The following is a 15,107-nucleotide window of genomic DNA, read 5'->3' as shown; positions in this document are numbered from 1 at the left end:
GAGTCTTATTCCATCACCCAGGCTGGAGTGCAGTGGTGCAATCTTGGCTCACTGCAACCTCTACCTCCCACATTCAAGAAATTATGCTGTCTCAGCCTCTCAAGTAGCTGGGACTACAGGCACCTGCCACCACACCCAGCTAATTTTTGTATTTTTAGTAGGGAGGGGGTTTCACCTTGTTGGTCAGGCTGGTCTCAAACTCTTGACCTCAGGTAATCCACCCGCCTCAGCCTCCCAAAATTCTGGGATTTCAGGTGTGAGCCACCACACCCAGCCGAGTCTCACATCTTTAGCTCTGGTCACTGGTGACTTATTTATTGTTTGGTGAGGTCATATTTCCTTGAATGTTCTTAATGCTTTTGAGCATATGTTCATGCCTGGGAGTTGAATAAGTATGTATTTATTCCAGTTTTTGCAGTCTGTTCTTGTTTGTACTTGTCTTTCTTCAGTCTTCCAGAAATTCCAAGAAATTCAAGACTGTTGAGTTCCCCAAGCCTGTGGCCACTGCAGCTGTTTCAGCACCAGAGGGCACCTTAAGCTCAGGTTCACTGTGACTTTTGCAGACTGCGGTCCCTGGTGGCTGTGACACACTTGGAGAAGATAAGGGAGGGATTCTCTGGTTTCCCAGGCAAAGTTCTTCCTTCACATCCCTCTTCTTCCCCTTGCAAGGAATCTGGGCACCAAGCTTCGTGGATCTGGAAGTGTGATTTGGGCACTCTCATGGCCACTGCAGCTGGCGCAGCACACCTGAAGCCCACAGCCTCCCAGAGCAGAGCAGCACTGGGGCTTGTCTGAGTCCTGTGGCCACTATATTGCCTGACTGCTGCTGACTTATTTAGGTTTCTAAGCCAGTTTAGTTTGCTGGTGATGATGCTGGCCAAGGTTTGGGTCCATCCCGCCAGGGTGGCAGAATTCGTTTTACCTGCAGGGGGCTCTGTAGGTGTCTGGGAGCTCCTGCCTGGGATCAGGGCCACAGTATTCTGCCTGTTGCTGTGCCCATTGTGGTAGGGCTGATACCGGGTTCTCCTCTTTCTTGCATAGGGAAGGAATTCTCTCTGCACTGCACTGCCTGGAGTTGGGATTGGGGTAACACAGGCAGCCCTGTGGCCACTGCGGCTGATGTCACATAGGAAGTCCACAGCCTCCCAGACCAGCACATTGTTGGTTGTTGGAGCTCACCCAAGGACCAAAGTGACTCTGGCCTGCCTGCCACTGACATTTATTTGGGGCCTGAGGCCACTTGAATCAGCTGGTGGTGAAGCAAGTCAGGACTCAGGTTTGTCCCACCAGGGTAGTGGATTCCCTTTTAGACCAGGTCATGTCTAAATGCTCTGTCTATGGGCACTAGCCTGGAATCAAAGGCCATGGGGTTCTGCCCAGTGCTGTCCTTTACTATAGTAGAGCTGGCACTGGGCTCCAAGGCAAAGTCCCATGGACTCTTCCTTGTCCCTCCTGCAAGAGGTGGACACATTCTCTGCCCTGCACTGCCTAGGGTTGAGGGAGGGGCAGCGCAGGCACTGAAAGACTGTCTTTTCCCCCTCTTTAATGTGTCTTCTCTTGTTTTTAAGCTAAAACCAGGTTCTGTGATCTGTGACCTGCTTTCTTTAGCTCTTGTGAAGGTATTATCTTGCTTGGATTGTTGGACGGTGGTTCAATTTAATGTTCCTGCAGAGACATAATCACTGAGATTCTATCCTCTATCTCGCTCCACCTCTTCTCATTTATTTAGTTCTTCAATTTATTTCAACAATTTTTTGAGGTTTCAGAGTATGAGTTTTGAACTGCTCTTGTTAATTTCTAAATTTATTACTTGTTTTGTTGCTATTATAATGGGTTTGTTTCTTTAATATCATTTTAAGGCAGTTCATTGACAGTATATAGAAATAAAATTAATTTTTAGTATTGCATCTATATCTGGAAACCATGCCAAATTTATTATTTTGAATGCTATTTTACTGAATTTCTTAGAATTACGTATATATAAGAGATCATACCATCTGTAAATATAAATAATTTTATTATTTTCTTTTCAATCAGGATGTTTTCAATTTTCTATTCTTTACTAACTACACCTCGCTAGAATCCACAGTATAATGTTGAGTAGAATTTGCAAGAGTGACATTCTTGTAACTAATCCTACCAGGAAAGGATTCACCCTTTCATTGCTGAGTGTAATGATAGCTGTGGGTTTCATAGATAACTACCACTAGTTTCAGGAAGTTATCTTACTGTCCATAACTGGAGTGTTTTCATGATGAAAATGTGTAATATTTTCTCAAATGCTTTGTCTATTGAGATGCTCATATATTTTGATCTTTTATTCTATTAATATGGTGTTTGCATTCATTGATTTTTCAAATATTAAATCGATGGTGAATTCCTGGGGTCAATCACATCTGCACACAGTGCATAATCTATTTTACATGTTGCTGGATTCAGCTTGGCAGTATTTCATTGAAGATTTTTTATTTTATAAAATAATTAAAGATACTGGTCTATATTGTTTTGTGATTCAGTTTTGGTGTCAGTAATCCTGTTTGTAAAATGAATTGAGAAGTGTTCTCTCCCCTTTTATTTTCTGTAAGAGTTGGTGAACAATTGATATTAATTTCTCAGTGTTTGATTCACCTGGGGAGCTAGCTGAGATGAGATTTTTATTGTAAGGTTTTAAAATTACAACCCAATGTTTTAACCTTCCATAGATCTGTTTATATTTTTTATTTCTCCTTTAGACCATTTTAGTTTCTGTCATTCTAGGACTTTATTCTATCTATGCTATCTTTTTCAGCATAAGATTTACATTGCATTCTCTTTTAATCATATTTATTTTGTAATACTGGCAGTGATGTGTTCTCTTTTATTGCCGATTTTAGTAATTAGAGTCTCTTCTGTTTTTTTCTTGCTTAGCCTAATAAACATTTGCCAATTTTTTTTATCTTTCCAAACATTTAATTTTGGTTTGTTGATTTTCTCTGTTTCATATTCCCTATCTTTCTGTTGTCCTAACTTTATTTTCCCCCCATCTTTGTTTTTCTTTTTTCTTTTTTTTTTTTTTTTTTTTTGAGACGGAATCTGGCTCTGTCACCAGGCTGGAGTGCAATGGCATGATCTTGGCTCGCTGCTACCTCCGACTCCCTGGTTCAAGCGATTCTCTTGCCTCAGTCTCCCTAGTAGCTGGGATTACAAGCACACGCCACCAGGCCCAGATAATTTTTGTATTTTTAGTAGAGACAGGGTTTCACCGTGTTGACGAGGCTGGTCTCAAACTCCCTACCTCAAGCAATCTTGGCCTCCCAAAGTGGTGGAATTACAGGCGTGAGCCACCCTGCCTGGCCGGCTTAACTCTTAGGAAATGTTTGTCTTTAGGAACATTGTATTTGGTCAATTAAAATTTAAGATTCTGGAGCATCAACTGTTCTCTTATATGAAAATAAAAGCATGAATTTGGAAATAATGGGTTCCCCAATTTTTTGGGGGGGAACAAAACAACTATCCATGTACATACAGTTTTTGGTTCCCCAGATCATTGAGCCAACTTGACCAAAATAAGTAACCCCTCATTCCTTATCTCAGGAAGGTGGTCTTGCCTTGCTTGGAGACGTTAAAATGAATTCACTGGATGTAGTTACTTTTAAGCATATCAGTTTACTTCATGTCCCATTTTCAACCAGTTACTGTACCTGAAATAATTAATAGAATCAAATTCTGTCATGCACAGGTAAATAAGTAAATTCTGTCATTTAATATCTAAATTATGTATATATATTTATATTTACATACGTATATTTTACTTGTAACTCAATGAAGATAAGGCTTTGTATGTATGCTCTGTGTAAAATATGCTGTCTATATTAATTCTCATGATAGTAAAGAATAGATTGAGTAATGGAATGTATTTGAATTTTACGTATCTCTCATTTAGTAGCAGAAATAAAATCTTAGCACTTGATTTAATAAATTCCTCCATTTAAAATAAGATGTTACTTTAGCAGAAACAAAATTTATCTTAATGGGATGATAATTCACTAGTTTACCTCTGATAAGCATCAGCTAGTATTTAATGCATTGTGAAATTACACAGCATCAAAATGAAATATAATACAGTTAGATAAAACACAAAAATTATCTTACTAATTTAGACATCAGAAGTTAGATTATAAAATCAAGGTATTTTTGGTGTTTGTTTTGTTTTTAGGAGGTGTTTGTTTTGTTTTTAGGATATTAGCATATACTACCAAACGTGAACCATAGTAAAAGCTGTTCAGTAACACTTGCCATTCCATTTTCAAATAACCTGAGTTTATGTGTCAGGCTGAAAAGCTTTTAGATGAATGGTTTATGTTTCTATAGGTATCTGAATATTTGTATATCATGTAGACAGCCCAAGAAAATATGCACGTATGTCAGCTATTGCATAGAATGGTAAAGAATACATTCTTAAAAGAAAGAAGAGAGTAAGATACATTCACTTAATGTTCCAAATAGGTCTCTAGCATCTCAAATGTACTATTCACCCATTACTTTCAAACATTATATCAGGGCCAGGCACCATGGCTCATGCCTGTAATCTCAGCACTTTGGGAAATTGACGTGGGTGGATCACTTGAGGCCAGGAGTTCCAGGCCAGCCTGGCCAACATCGCAAAAACCTGTCTTGATTTAAAAAAAAAAAAAAAAAAAAAAAAAAATAGGCATGGTGGCATGCCACTGTAATACCAGTAACTTGGGATGTTGAGGCACCAGAATCATTTGAACCTGGGAGGCAGGGGTTGCAGTGAGCTGAGATCATGCTGCTGACTCCAACCTGGGCAACAGAGCAAGACTCTGTCTCAAAACAAAACCAAAAACATTATATGATGGTATGTGATTAATCTGAATTCAAAACATTTTAACATAAACTAAATGAAAATTATACAAAATTTTGCTTGTTATCTATTTGTTTTGAATTTACCAACAATTCAAATCTTGCTGAGAATATTTGCACTGTAAATATTTTTGTGATTATTGGTTATATTCAAATTTGCTCTCATTTTCAAAACAACGTGTATAAAAGTATTATTAAAATTGTACATAGCTTGATATATGTTGAATATAATTGTCATGGGATACATTTATATATAATAATTAAAAGCACATTACAACCCTTGTACCTGATCTTAATATTACTTAACCTTAGAAATATAGAATAAATGATAGGAATAATATGGGAGACAAAACTGTGAAAAGCCACATATTGTATATCTCTATTGTTTTTATTAAACTTTTTTTCCCACTGCACTTGCAAATAAATTTGTCATGGACCATGGTAATTTTTATTGTAATGTTACTGTAGGTATATTCTGTTAGTAGGTTAAATAAAATACATGATCAATGTCAAAAATATATGCAAGGAATATATAGAAAATTTAAGTTATAAAAAGCTACTCTTGGTCGCCGGTGGCTGGCAGGCTGGCAGCCCTAATACAGGCAGGGCTGCAAGTGCAGTCACCGAGGTCTGCAGCAGCAACAGGACGAGGCCAGCAGAGATGACCCCGATGAGCCCACTTCAGGTCGGGGCTGAGTGTGGGCACATGGTTCCCAGCGGCATGTGACCCAGTCCTGGCCAGCCGCCGCCCTCTGCCTGTGTAAGTGTCCGTGGGCCCCAGGGCCGTGAAGAGGCCTTCTGCCTGGGGCGGTATCAAGGCTGCAGAGTTTTCCTCCAAAGCCACACCTCGACTGGAAGGGGCCAGTTCAAGGACTCTGTGAGTGGTAGCCATGGGCAGATGCAGAGCTGCCGCTGTTGCTTTGCAGTGCCTGTAGGACTTAGAGGGCCTGGAGACTCGGTTCCCTGAACAGCACCCAGATCACCCTGTATCTGGGACACAGTTCATTCCCCGCTTCCCTAACTCTGGAGTAAAATCTTGAGGCTGTCATCTGGGAAAGCCACCTTGTCCGTTCAGCCATGAAGACAGAAACAGTGCCATCATTCCAGGAGACTCCAGCTGGATCCAGCTGTCACCTCAATAACCTGTTGAGTAGTCAGAAGCTGGTGGCTGTGGGGGTCTTGCTCGCTGGCTCCTGGTCATACACCTTCTGGTCAGCGTGTGGCTGCTGTGCCTTCTGTCTGCATTGCTAGTGGTGGTGGGAGGATGGCTGGGCTCCAGTGTCTCTGGAGTGGCTTCAGGTCCACTGCTTCTGAAAGGCTTCATCCCACTGGACACCTGTCCTGTATGCCCTGAGGCAGAAAGACAGCTGGAACAGGAGATCAACCGCACCATCCAGATGTCATTATTTGAGATTTTGTGTTATCCTGGTACCGTTCTGTGAGCCAGGAGCCAGCCTTTGCAGAGGAAATGGAGGCAACTATGAAAGGGTTGGTGCAGGAGATTCGGAAGAGGATGAGCATGATGCACCATCATGCTCTTGCCCAGAGTGGTCTGACTCTCTGTCATTGTCACCTGCAGAGCTACATTCAGGCAAAGGAGGCCACTACAGGGAAGAAGGGTCCAGTTGAGCCTTCCCACCTCTGGGAGGCTTACTGCTGGGCTACTTACCCACATCCTACTGTGCACAGCCCCAGTGCTGAAGTCACCTATACACGTGGCATTGTGAATTTGTTGCTTCAAGGGCTGGTGCCCAAGTCCCACTTGGAGACACATACTGGATGCCATGTAGTGGTTGAACTCATCGTATGCAGTGTAGTCTTACCACTGATCAGCAGGCTGTGAGATCCTGACGGGATCCACCTTGTACTCATGGGTATATTTTCCAAGGCCAGAGATCCAACACTCTGCCCAGCCAGTGCGCCTGAACAGCCCTCAGTGCCCATATCTCTGCCACTGATTGCTGAGGTACAGCAGCTTCCAGAAGGGAGAGCTCCTTCTCCAGTAGCAGCCCCAGGGTTCCTAAGTTAACAGTGAGCCAGAGAGTCCTGCAAGCCCCTTCTCAGAGGTTGAAGAAAGCCACAAAGCTGTAGAGGGAGATTTGGGTGGGATGTCTGAAAAAAGAAAAGTAGGAAACAACTCATTTCCTACAGCTAAATATTCGAGGCCCCCTGTTCTTATGTGAAGACTCAGCTGGAGTCTGCTGTCTGAACTAGGCTAAGAAACCATCATGCTCATGACTCCAGGCCACTTTCTGTCTGACAGGATTCCGGATGCCCTGTGTGCCCTAGAGGGTTCCTAGGCTCTGGAACTCAAAGATGGTGAGGGTTCTGAAGGAGCAGAGGCTGAGGAGTGTCCAGGGACAGAAACAGAGACAGGCCTGCTTGTCTCCATGCTGAACTTCTGCCCAGAGATCCAGATTGACACAGCAGACAAGGAGATAGAACAAGGAGATGTTACCACCTCTGTTCCAGCGTTGCTGGAGGGGCCAGAAAAGACCTGCTCCTCACAGCCCTCATGCTTAGAGAAGGATCTCACCAATGATGTGAGCTATCTTGATCCTAGTCTGCCACCAGTTCTGCTTTCCTCCTCTCCACCTGGTCCTCTCAGCTCAGCCATCTTCAGCTTTGAGCTCCTAAGCAGTCCAGATGGCCCAGTTGTCATCCAGAACCTTCATATCACTGGCACCATTACAGCCCGAGAGCACAGTGGCACCGGACTGCACCCATACACACACTATACTGTGAAGTATGAGACAGCCCTTGATGGTGAAAACAGCAGCAGCCTGCAGCAGCTGGCCTATCACACTGTGAATCACGGCTATTGGGAGTTCTTGAATCTGCAGGCCATCAGGAGAAACCAGATCTATGAAAGTTCATTAAAAATGTGAAGGTTCCTAAAAAGCTCTTTCCAGATCTTCCATTTGGGAACATGGACAGTGACAGAGTAGAAGCCCATAAGAGCCTCTAGAATAATTCCTGAAGCAACTGTGTGCCATTCCAGAGATTGCTAATAGTGAGGAGGTGCAGGAGTTCCTTGCTATGAACACAGATGCTCGCATTTCCTTTGTCAAGAAACCGTTTATGGTCTCTAGAATAGAGAAGATGGTGGTGAGTGCCATTGTGGACACCTTGAAGACAGCGTTTCCTTGCTCTGAATCCCAGAGCCCCACAGAGGAGCTGAGTGAGGCCGAGACCGAAAGCAAGTCCCATACAGAAGGCAAGAAGGCTAGCAAGTCCAGGCTGAGGTTCTCATCCGGTAACATTTCTCCAGCACTAAGTGTGACTGAAGCACAAGACAAGATTCTTTATTGTCTCCAGGAAGGCAATGTGGAGTCCAAGACCCTATCCGTGTCTGGGATGGAATCTTTTATTGAAAAACAGACAAAGTTACTGGAGATGCAGCCAACAGAAGCCCCAGAAAAAGATCCTGAACAGCTTCCCAAAGGACATGTGCACAGTTGCTTGTCAGATGCAGCTGTGCCAGCCCAAGATCCCAGCAACAGTGATTCAGGAACAGAGACAGAGTTAGTTGACACAATCTTGAATCTGCTTCTCTTGCTACTAACAGAACAATGGAAATGGCTGTGTACTGAAAACATGCAGAAGTTTCTTCGTCTTATCTTTGGTACCCTAGTTCAAAGGTGGCTAGAGGTGCAGGTAGCTAATTTAACAAGTCCACAGCGCTGGGTGCAGTGCCTCTGGCTTCTTCAGGAGTCCATCTGGCCTGGTGGAGTTTTGCCTGAGTTTCCACAGCCTGTAAGGACCCAGGAGCAGAAACTGCCTGCTGAGAAACAGGCTTTGCAGAGCCTAATGGGAGTCCTCCCAGATCTCATAGTAGAAATTCTTGAGGTGAACAAATGCCAGCTGAGCTGGGGTCTAGTCTTGGAGTCACTGCAACAACCCCTCATCAACAGGCATTTGATTTACTGCCCTGGGGACGTTATACTGGAATTCTTGGATCTCAGTGCCTCTGTTGAGGACTCCCCTGCTACCAACTCAGCTTCACATACCCCAGGCAACCCTATGAGGATGGGTGTCTCCTCTTAGCTGGTTATTCACGCATCCTTCCCAGGTCAGGGAAGTAGAGTTACTCGGCCACCCAGAGACCAGTGAGGAAGCCCGTGCCCTCTGGAAGTAGGCTACAGCTCAGAAGGCCTAGGCTCTCAGTGGCTCAATTCTCTCCCACTTCTGCTCCATTTGTAGCAGGTGACATGGGGTATGTGTCCCAGTTGCATGCACATTTATTTCCATGTCCTTTTTGTAGTGTTGGGATTGTTGTTGGTGAGTAGATTCTGTTTCCTTTGGGAAAAGAAGATGTGCGGTAGAGGAACAATCCCCTTTTTCTTCTCCTTCTGCCATCCTCCCTGAGACTGTTTGCCAAAACCCTGGCTGCTTGTGCACAGATGTACTTAATCCACCAGCACAGAAGCTCTGGATAGAACAGGAAAAAAAGGTATGGCCAGATTTCCTTGGAGGACAAAACGACCTTCTGAGCTCTCTGTTGCTACCCGGAAACTAAAAATTCATTCCGGGCCATTCTCAAAAACCAGACTCCTGGGTCTTATCTAGTTTCCCAACAGTTCCAGAAGAAGAAGGAGGGAAGAAAATTTTTCAAGGGACTTCTTGCTCATGTGTTGCTATTTCCCAACACATCAGCCTTATGGAAGATGTCATCAGGCTGCTTCCCTGGAAGGCTACACTTTTCCTTTTCAGAAGACTTCAAAGCTGACTGCCAAAGCTTCTGGTAAATCCACCCCACCCTTCACACCCTTTCCTGAAAGGCATTTGCACCACACATTTTATTTATTGGCTCTCCTCCCAACCCCCTGTCCTAGAGCAACTGGGTCTTTGAATTTGTGACCCTCTCATTATCTTCAGCAAATTTGCATGACAACTTGCATATTCAGCCTCAGCTTTTCCCAGAAGGTAAAGCACTTGCCTCTTGTCTTAAGAATGCAAAAACAATAGGAATAGCAAGCTGGGGGGATGAAATCTCCCTTTGTAAGTCTTTGATGGGGAACTTTTATTGCTCTGAACAAATAAGATTAGCAAACTTACAAGGAATAACTTCTTATTTCCTGTTCCTTATGGTTATAATTAGCCTTTAAAGAACTCTAGCAAAGGTGTTCTGTCAGGCCACAACATCTATTAGAAAGGCAAAGAAATTAGGAATTGCTGAAGGAGAAGGATAAATCAGGAGGAATTGCTGGTAGAAGAGGATGCAGACAGTCGCAGGGAAGTGGTATATATTAAATACATGTGAATAGCTGGCGAAAAGGTGTCAGGGATGTTACTCGGAGCCATTTGGCTTCACACTTGCCTGTCAGTGCCTTGCTTTTGCTGAATTACCAGAGCCTACCACTTGGAGGAAGGTCTTGGAGTTAGACTGATGAGAAGGCAATGGGGTGCCAAAAACAAGTGTCAAAGTTCTCTTAGATGCTGAAGTAGGTGGTGAGCACACAATTAAAGTGGTTTGTGGAAGAAAAAAATGCTACTCTTACTAAATCTCTTGATTATAGTTTATAATCAAAATTATTGTAAAACTCTTCTCCATTTGTAAGTAATTACACATATAAAGTCTCTCCCTCATTCGGTAGATTTCATATTTCTTTCAGAAATGTATACCAAGTATAAAACATTTTGAATTCTAAATTGCATTTAAAATTATTCATTATTGGTTATATTATATAATCATAACCAAGTACATTAATGACTACATACTGTAAACTTTCTTTGCCATGTGGCACAAATAGTTAATTTACCTTTTCTTTCTCTGTTTATCTATCTTCTATGTCCTAGTCTATTTCAGTTTTCTCACAAGTAGTGGTTTTCATTGAACTACCAAAAAGTTACAAGGACAACCACACTTGAAGAAAAATGTGTTAGTAACATATAGTTTAAAGCTTTTTTAATTTATAAAATAGCATTCCAAATTGTTAAATTAATTTTATTATGCAGACTTGATGTCTTAAAACTTCTTAAAATAGAGAAGTTCACAATATTAGATACTGTATCCTTCTTCATATGATGACAAAAGACTTCAATTCTGAAATTTTAGGAAAAGTTTTGCTTTAAGATTAATTAAAACATAAGTTTGCTTAAGCAGAGATCATGTAGGTACAGCTATTCTATGGAAAACTTATTTTGTTATCAGAGCTGTTAGGAACATCTTTTGAGAATATTCAGGCCATATATGATGCTGCAATTTATTTTCACAATTGCTATAACTGGCAGGGCAAGCTGATGATATGTTTATAGCTATCTTGTGGTAAGCACATCTCCAGGAATAAAGAAGGGCCTTAAGAAGAGGGAGGCAGGTGGCACAGTAATCACGTCATGAACACAGATGCAGTGGCCCCTGAGAAAGAGTCATTATGACAGCTGCATTCTTTGTTTCTATCTCATATGTAATCTAATTTCAAGGAAGTATCAAAGTGTAGGGGTGGAGAGAGGATAAGAATCACTAGCATGAAATCTAAAGAAGTGCAGTCATCCAGTTGCCTGATGTCTTCTGAGGTGGGGCCCTTCTATCATCCCAGATCCCCACAGGGTGGACTCCCTCTCATCCTCACAATCGCAGCTCAGGCCTTATTCATCACCGCATTCCTGGCACCAGGCCTGGCCCATGAGAAATGGGTCAGATTAAGAGCTAAATGTGTTTTCACGGTCACTTGTTTTCTTCAGGCCTCCTTTCTTTGTGCCAACATCTTCGGGTTTCTGGTTAAAGTTTTCAGCAGCTGCATGCAGTTCCATTTTTCTTACCAGGTAAGAGACATAGCTTCATGAAAACAAAGGCAGAAGGCTTGTGACCGGAGAACTCCCAGTCCTCTCCCTGCATAGGAAAACTGGACTTCTCCGGAGGGCTCCAGCTCCTGGGCAAATCTCTAGGGCCACTTAATTGGGCTGTCCCCCACCTTTGTTTCTGGTTTTGAAGGGGTTGAAGTTGGGAATCCTTTCTAAGTCTCTACACACGGAGCCCTTCTTTGGTGGGAAAGTCTTGACATATACCAGGGTTCTCATTGACCTTTCAGAGCCTTCAAGAATCCTGAGCTGCTTTGGCTTCTGTTCCTGGAAGAGAGGCCACTGAACTGCTCTGGAGCTGGAGTTCAAGTTCAAATATTCATCACTGTTACTAAGCCTTTACATAGCATGTGATTTCTTTCCAGCAGGCTCATGGTCACTTAGGTTTACTTGTATGTAGATGGAGGGTCTGCATCCTCATTCAGGTAACACCCTCAGCCTTTCATGCTGAGATTGGCCATTTTATTTGTAACCCACTGTACAATCCATTCGCTCTTCCAGTGTCCCTTAGAAGGATGCAGGGTGTTCTGTAGAATGCCATAGAGACCTGGGCTTAGGGAAAATATTTGACCAGAAGTCCACCAACTCACATGAGTATCTCCCCACAACTTGTACAGTGCTAGTCTCTGGGTGTATAGTAAATGAAACCATGCCTGAGCAGATGTTACAAACACCCTCCCCTGAGATACTCCAGGGCTGCTTTATTCAAGCAAAACAGTGTGCTCTAATAAGCTGAGCTGAGAGAAACAAGTTTTCATTCCAGCTTTCTCAAAAACTCCCTTTGTGACTTTAGACCTAATAATAATAACACTACCTAGGTAGTGAACACCTCTGTGCCAAGAAGTATCATGATCATTGCCTGAGTTGTAATACTCACAATGGTCCTACAGGACAGCTGCTGTTACTGCTTATGACACAGATGGGCAACCTGAGGCTCAGATGGAGTTAAGTGACTTAACTGGCAGCAATAGAACCAGGATTTGAACCCAGGGCTGCCTGATCACCAAATAAAATTGTATTCAACATGATGCACTTAACTTTTCCAGCCTCATTTCTCTCACCTGTAAAAATGCAGGTTTCAGATGTTTGTAATATTTTACCTGTGGTTGAAAGAGTTACCAGCCCTTCCTTGATCACCCATGGTAAGACCCATGAGCCTCTGAATATAATTATAGAAAACATTTGGAGAGGGATAGAGAGAGAAAGATCATGCCTCCTTTGATAATGTCAAATTTTCAGTGCACGAAGCCATACGTAGTGCAGTTTTCTAGCTTCCCTTTCACACATGGTGTTGAAGAGAGTAAATTAAGCAACTCAGCTATCACTGGGAATGCAGTAGAAGTAATCAAGTCCAGTGATGGGAGATAGTTGCCATGATATTCCAACATGGACACCAGGATCACAGTTGATGACTGTGCCCTCCCTTGAAGATGGTGGCTTGCCTCTCTTTCTGTAAGCAAACGTCATAACAGTATTAAACAATTACAAGTAATGTCCCCATCTGCTTCTACACTGCCTTTGAATTATTATTTTAGATCTGCCAAAATAAATTGCAAACTAATTAACAAGAAAGCGGGGTGGGGGGTGCATTCATCCCTGCCTTCCTGAGTAGTCTATTCACCCAAAGACAAAAGGGTGACCAGCCTCCATCCGGGATATTCAAAGACACAGTCACCGTGCCATGCAGCCTGAGGCTGGTGAAGGTCCAAACCCCTTTTTAAGAAGCTTGTTGGAGGAGCTCCTTAAACATACAACCACAAAGGAAAGGCACAGCCGGTGTGAGGGAGGCTGATAAGATGGGCATTTTGTCTGCTTCAAGGTTAGAATGCAACTTGTCTATCAAAATGTGGTTATCTGACCTCCACAATGCTGCAGTCCAGCTAAATCCTGCAAATATTCATCCACCATTTACTATGGATAAAACAATAATGTGCTGTGGGGAATCCAATTACACACACACACAAAAGTGCACACAAACATACAAGCACACACACTGCTCCTGCTGTGTCAGAGCTTCCATGCTGGCAAGGCAGAAGTGCAAACATTAGCAGGTAAGTCCACTAGCAGGAGGAATGTGATAAGTAGATCCAACAGGGTACAACACAGTATGATAGAAGCAAACAAGGTAGAAATGAGTTCTGACTCCCTTTCACTTATGAAACTGATTATGGAATAGTGTATGAAAGACTTGTCTGAATGAATCTCATATTTCCCAAGTGTTTTCTATCCCAGTGATTGAAACTTGTATTCATTTATACCATTGTCCAAAAGGAAAATACAGGAGATTTTCCTAAGACCATCCTCTGTCTTATCCCTCATATTATATCCCCAAACATCACCAAGCCCTGCCCACTTTTACGTACTCGGTTTCTCTCCAGTTGCTCTGTTTTCTCCATATGCACTAGCGATACCTTGGTTACATGAAGACCACCAGCAGCAGCTGGGACAACCAGCACCCTGTGGAACTGCATGGGGTGCATAGAACACGTCCTCCCTTCAGTCGGCTTGGGTCAGCTTAGGTCATGGGCCACCTGGACTGACAGCAGTTTCCGCAGAAATGCCTCAAGATGATAGAATAATCCAAATCTCTTTGCATGGGGCATGGTGTGGCTATCTGAGAAAATCCTGGCTTTTATAGGAAGGAGAAAGAAGAATGCTTCTTGAGAGGAAGAAACCAACAGGAATGTGCCTCAGGGAAACATCACCAGAGGAGAGTGAGTTGTAATGAGTATTTTGGCAGATTGCATGTTTCTTGTGGTTCTTGGGTTCCTTGGCCCTGCACAGAGCTACCATTTACTCATTTGACAAATATTTGAGTAGTAGACTCCAGGGTTCAATAGTGAGCAAAAATGCACAGAATTTCTTCTGTAGTGGAGCTGAGAGTCTAACAGAAAGAGCTGACATTAGTCACAGAATTATGTAATAAGGGAAAGTTCAGCAGACCCAGGGGTGCTGCAAGAGCTTGGGAAGGCGGACTGACCCCAAGAGGGAGGCAGGAAAGGCTGCCCCCAGGAAGCAGCACTTGAGCTAAAATCAGGAAGAAAACTAGGCAAAGACACAGCATTCAGGAGGAGGTAGAAGCTGGCCCATGGGGATGGTGGTGTGGAGAGGTGAACAAATACCTAGGTCTTGGATTTATTGTTGAGCTGCTGAATGAACCAGGGCTGGCTCTTGCCCAACCTCTGCACTTCTTGTTTTGCAAGGTTATAATTTTTTTTTTATTTAAAAGCTAGTATGAGTTGGGAGCTGTTGCTTTTCTGAGACCCCGTCCTGTGAGGCAGACAGGGGGCCTCACTGTAGTCTGGGGAAGCTAAAGATGGAGAAGAGTTTTAGAGTGCCTTGAGAAGAGGCCCTTTAATAGATCATTTAAGAAGAGGGTGCTACCACTAGACTGCCCAGATTCACTTTCTGGCTTTGTGACCTTGGGCTCTCTATGTCTGTTT

General features: G+C 43.1%; 1 pseudogene; it reads left to right on the top strand.

Annotated features, from left to right (window-relative positions):
• The first annotated feature begins 5,940 nt into the window (after nucleotides 1-5,940).
• Nucleotides 5,941-8,910, top strand: LOC100600506 (annotated as a pseudogene).
• The last annotated feature ends 6,197 nt before the right edge of the window (nucleotides 8,911-15,107 follow it).

This window comes from Nomascus leucogenys, chromosome 11 (assembly GCF_006542625.1).
Source record: "Nomascus leucogenys isolate Asia chromosome 11, Asia_NLE_v1, whole genome shotgun sequence".
Classification (NCBI taxonomy): Eukaryota; Metazoa; Chordata; class Mammalia; order Primates; family Hylobatidae; genus Nomascus; species Nomascus leucogenys.
This window is presented reverse-complemented; position numbering and strand designations above follow the sequence as displayed.